We start from the raw sequence: 5838 nt of genomic DNA, 5'->3' as shown, positions 1-5838 counted from the left end.
TTAATTAAATCTTTAGTTACCTGGTTACGTTTGCCTCTATTTGAGTAGTTATGTTAACTGTTGTTGCTATCTGTTGTTGATATTAGTGCTGAAAAGAAAGTTACTTTTGCAGTGTTTTTATTTTCAGCAAGACACTTCTTCATCTAATGTAATCAATGCTTGTTCATAATACTTTCCTACAAAATTCCTTTAGAAATGATGACAAATGTTTACTATACTCTTAACCGCCAGCTTGAATTTAAGGATGAATCAACAATATTCCCAGTTCCTAAGGAGAGACGATCTTTGATTTAATCCAAGCTTTCCTCATGTAACCTGAGCTCCCCCAAGTGGACGAAATAAGTATTACATACCATTGTTGGAAATGCCGTTAAATGTATAAATATCCTGACCAATAATGTGACAATTGTTTCCTGTTACCAAATGCTTAACTTAGAACAGTACAACCGTTCAACCATTGAGGTTCGATTGTGGAAAGGGCCGCAACATCGATCTACCCCTCAGTTTGTTTTATTTTCTTTATTTCGTTTGTTTGTTAAAGTTTTCAGTCCGTTAAGTTACACTGGACTAATTCAGGAACGACCAAGTTCCATTTTAAGTTTCTCGTCGAGCCAACATCACTGAGGTCAGACCAAGCCACGTGGTCTCGCCAGCGAAAACGAAGGAAACTTGAAAACAACCGAATTGCCAGACGGAGGAGGCGTTTTCAATCAGACATGGAGAACCCCGGAGAATCTCTAGCAAAAAGCCAGGATCGGCAGCTAGCGTGGGACCAGCAACAGGCCAAGCAGGCCGCCGACAAGCAATTGTTTATTTTCCTTGTATCCAACCATCTTTTTATCACATTAGTTAGAGAATAAATTCACTGTAATATAATCAAGAGCTGTGTGTGTTGCCTATTTCCAGGTCCCTGCCAAGAGAATTGACCATTTAGATATGAGACTGACTGACTGATTTAAGATAATTGAGCAATTATTAACTAACTGATCACTAGGAATAATTGTATAATTATTAAAAACTACCTAGAGGTCCGGAGACTCTAGGATTATAACAACTCCGGTGGTGCCCTTTACGAGGAATATTGTTGATTTTATAAATATTAAAATTCATAATTGGGTATTAATTCTCATAAATTTATTAAAATACATAACTAAATCTAGGTTTACTACACATTGATACCATAATCTAGACTGCTTTGCAAGTTCAGTCTTCCCATCAAACAACCAAGTGAGAAATATACATAGGGTGTGAGGACAGCCTGCACAATATGAGGGAAATCTGGGACGTGCGATAACATTGTTCAGTACTGACATGATGAAACACAGTAACTTATTGTGTATTAGCTGCCTGATTGTTTTTATTTTCATTACAGGAGTTAAAAATAACTGCATGTTGTTTCTAGAACAGCAACATTAAAGTTTACAACAACAGTCACTTTACTAAACTAAGTAACAACTAGTCACCTTGAGAATTACTACTAACTTTCACTTCACTCTCTCCACCGCATCAAGCTACAGCCTGATAATAAACACCACGGTCTATTTTGCCAACATGAACTAGATGTCTGCGTGTTGCTCTGATAATGTTAATCCAACTCATCTTTGTAGCAGCGTCCACATTGATTCCACAGTCTGACTTAAGAGCACATGAACACACACTGAAGTCGGAAGAACGACTTCACAACTCGGGACATGGGACCATCCGAGGAGCACGTGAATGCACCGTGAGCTGCTGGTTGCAATTCACAACCCTCACCACTAGATGCCACTAAAACTTACACACTGAACCTTTAAATCTCCCCAAGTTTGCAATTCATACTTCAATCAATTCTTGCACTAGAAGTATGTCAGATAGATCAGGCAGAACAGGGAGACACTCTGCACAATATTATTTAAAAGGTTTTCACTTTTGCAGTTTGGTTACAGTAGGTTTTGAGGCTGTAGAATGGAAAAACCTGGGATTTTCTTGTTCATAGCAAAATGCTTGTAGAGTTTATGACCACGCCTCCTGGCTTATTCAGTTTGACACTACAATGTGAACCAAGAGATGAGGTCAGCGTTCGGCATGTGTGTGTGTTGGAGACACCAGTTTTATGGCTTCAGACTTCACCTGATAAACCTTTAGTTCAGGTGAAGATGTGTTTAATGGGCCTGAAAATAATATGGTTTGGTAACGTGTCAGGGTCACATTGATGTTATGTGTTTTTTTTTGCTACTGTGCAGCCATTGGAGACAATAAAACTGTAGCTTATGGGAATGACACAAACTAAACCTGTGTGGACTGTAAGAGGAGTTTGTTTTTTTAGCTTAATCTGCTTGATTAATTGATTGATTGATTGATTGAATTTCCCCCAGAGGTAACAGCTATGGGGAGAGGGAAGGACATTCGAAGCTTTGTCCAGCAGCAGTGAAAAAGCCCACTTATGTCAGCAGCCTGGATATACAAGTGATGAAGTCAGCTCCACCTGCACAGCACGGGGAGGCATGTTCCCACAGTCCCTGTGACTGGATGAACATTTATGAATATGAATTTGTCACGTGCACTGCGAGGGAACATGACAAATTATCACTCAGTTACAATCATCTGATCAAATATCGCTGCAGCAAAAGAACAATAGTTCAAAATAGTAGAAATAGAAATCCTCACACACACACACACACACACACACACACAGTGATGTAGTGTGTGTTGGTGACCACATGGGGTCAGTGTTGTTCCTGGAGTGTTTCTTTTTGATTACAATTACTATATCTTTATTGATATCAGAATCAGAATCAGCTTTATTGCCAGGTATTTGTTCACATACGAGGATTTTGACTCTGGACAAGCTGGACATGATCAAACACAGGCTACAGTACAGAGAACACATATATACACAGTATAAACAAGAACAGACAGATTGAGACAACAGTCCAGTGAGCAGAGTGCAAAGGAGCAGGAGCAAACCCATCACCTGATCACACTGGTCCTCAGTCATTTCTCAGTTATTCATGGCTGCATAGATCCATTCATCTGTGGCTCTGGTGGTTATGTATATAATGTAATGTTTGTGTGTTTCCTTATGTATCTGTTCATTTGTTCCTGCTGCTGCCTGATTTCAGGTTGATTCCTTCACTAAGCTAATTGGTGCTTTCTCGCGGCTGATCAAGAGACATGGCTCATGATGCAAAATGCTCAATACGCATTCACTAATATTGTCCTTATTGGCCCAGCAGGCGGCCTGACCTCCTCACAGTTTGGGGTAACAGCACACTTTCTGTCCTCCTTCTTGGCTTGAATCAGATCCAGTTCTTTAGTCTTCACTCTGAGCTCTTTAAATCCTCACTTCATTAATATAATGAAACCAACAGTGTGGTAACAAAGGCCTGGGGGGTCAGCATGTGTCAGAGGTCTCTCTCCTCCTAAAGCTTTTAGTATCTGATAGAGAATTAAAGGAAACTCTGCCTACTGACGCCTTTAATGCTCGTCGCTCTCTTCAGGGACGCAGATCAGCATTTCTGTCTTTATTAGAGAACTGTAGAATATGAGGGGCCTCACTGAAGAGCTGCTGAAGAAACCTGAGGCTCAGCTGAAGAAGCAGAAAAGGAGAAAAATGTCTTTCAATAGATCAAAACCATCTATTTGGTTTTATTATGTAAAAGCACAAAAGTTATTCTTATTATCTTACTGTTCCTACGTCCAGACAGCTGAACCTGGTTAATGACCAACAAACTGACAGAAATAAAAAAAAACCTATATTATACATTTATGTAATAATGTATTCATGTACATTATATACATTTTGTGTAAAAGGGGAAACAAACTGATTAATATGGTGAAACAAAGTCAAACATAACAAACAGGAAGGTGAAGTTCTCTTTTTTTTTTTTCTTCAGGGCAGGTTTGATTTAGGTTAAGTTCTAAGGAAGCGCTGAATATCCAGCAGTATCTCCACCATTGTCGTTTTGTTTCAGTGTTATTAATGCTGTAGGTCCGGGGGTTGGAAAACAAGCTTCAGTCTCTGGGTAGCTCAGTTAGTAGTGCACAGGTCTTTCACTCAGAGGCTTGTGAGTTCAATCCCCCTTGTGTGACTGCTTATTAGATGCCAACACTTTCAGAAAAAGTGACAAATGTAGTTATTTGACACTAAAGGTACTGTTAGGCTACCGTTATTATGTGTGTTGTGCAGCTGTGTGTTATGTTAAGCAGGATGTGCAAACCCTTGCTGAGGATTCGCTGGCCTACTTCCTGGTTCTGGCTGGTGATCTGATTGGTGCGGCGTCTGGCAACCTCCTCCAATCATCTACCGCCTCATCATCTCTTGTTTAAATAGGGCAGCTATTTGAACATAGGTGATGAGTGATCTGTGTGAACTTGGCAGCTGTGATTGATGATGTAGAAGCTTTTGTTCAAGTGACAAGTGTTAGATCTTAGTGTCTGTGTGTTACCTTACCTTGTGAGTTGTGTTAAGGAAGCAGGCCAAGTATCTTAGTGGGGATTACTGATAAACTGATATGTTTGTAAACCCTGGCAATAATAAATAACTTAAATAATAAATAACTATAAAATAAAAAATATTCTGGTTCATGTTGCTTCCCTTTTCTCCACGAGCCGGGTCGTAACAGGTACCCTTCAGCTTCTCTGTATCATAGACTGTATAAAAGGTCTGTATGAGACCCTCTGGGGCATCACGTACAGACCGGAAGTGCTAGCTAGCTATGTTCATGTTAAAGTAGTTGACAGCTGCCCGAGTCCCCGTGTCTTTAACATCAAATAATTACGCTTCGTCACGCTGTCTGAAAGCGTCGGTAATGATGCACTGAGATGAGAACACGTTGCTCATTCAGGGGAACCACCTTTCCTACAGCTTTTGAAGGGCTGTTTCAAGCACACCACAGATTCTTTTTAACGTCTTTCAGAATTTTTAAGTAAAAAAGTAAGTAAAAACTCTCAGTTGAACTCGAAATAAAGCATTGCTGCAAAAAACTTTTATTTTGTAGGCACAATTACTTAAAAGGAAGTGATTATGTAAGTAACTGTATTTGTCATGACTAAGATCTATTTCAGCACCAGCCGCTATCAGAGTATTAAATTTATCTATTTGGCCAACAAGCGCCTCTTGCTGACCACTGCTGTAGGGAGACTTCACATCGGCCCCTGTGAACGAGCACTGCACTAGGTCCTTTTAAAAAGGTAATTTTGTTTAACATTTACATGCTTCCACTGGCTCAGATTCTGAAAAACAACAAAATATGTTACCATAATTATGCAGATGACACACAGATTTACATAACCATTTCACCGGGGGACTATGATCCCATACAGGCGCTGAGTAACTGTACTGAGCAGGTCAATGATTGGATGTGCCAGAATTTTCTTCAATTAAACAAAGATAAAACTGAAGTTATTGTTTTTGGAGCCAGGGAGGAACGATTGAAAGTCAGCGCTCGACTTCAATCTGAACACCAGAAATCTTGGTGTGGTCATGGACTCAGACCTGAATTTGAGGAGCCATATTAAGACAATTACAAAGTCAGCCTACTATCACCTGAAGAATATATCAAGGATTAAAGGACTTATGTCTCAGCAAGACCTGGAAAAACTTATCCATGCATTTATCTTCAGTCGACTTGACTACTGTAACAGTGTCCTTACAGGGCTCCCTAAGAAATCCATCAGACAGCTGCAGCTGATTCAGAACGCTGCTGCTCGAGTCCTCACTAAGACCAAAAAGGTGGATCACATCACTCCAGTTCTGAGGTCTTTACATTGGCTTCCTGTATGTCAAAGAATTGATTTCAAAATCCTGCTGTTAGTTTATAAAGCACTAAATGGTTTAGGGCCAAAATACATTTCTGA

Source organism: Micropterus dolomieu, linkage group LG08 (genome assembly GCF_021292245.1).
Source record: "Micropterus dolomieu isolate WLL.071019.BEF.003 ecotype Adirondacks linkage group LG08, ASM2129224v1, whole genome shotgun sequence".
NCBI lineage: Eukaryota > Metazoa > Chordata > Actinopteri > Centrarchiformes > Centrarchidae > Micropterus > Micropterus dolomieu.
The sequence above is the reverse complement of the archived record's forward strand: the minus strand, read 5'-3'. Positions refer to the sequence as shown.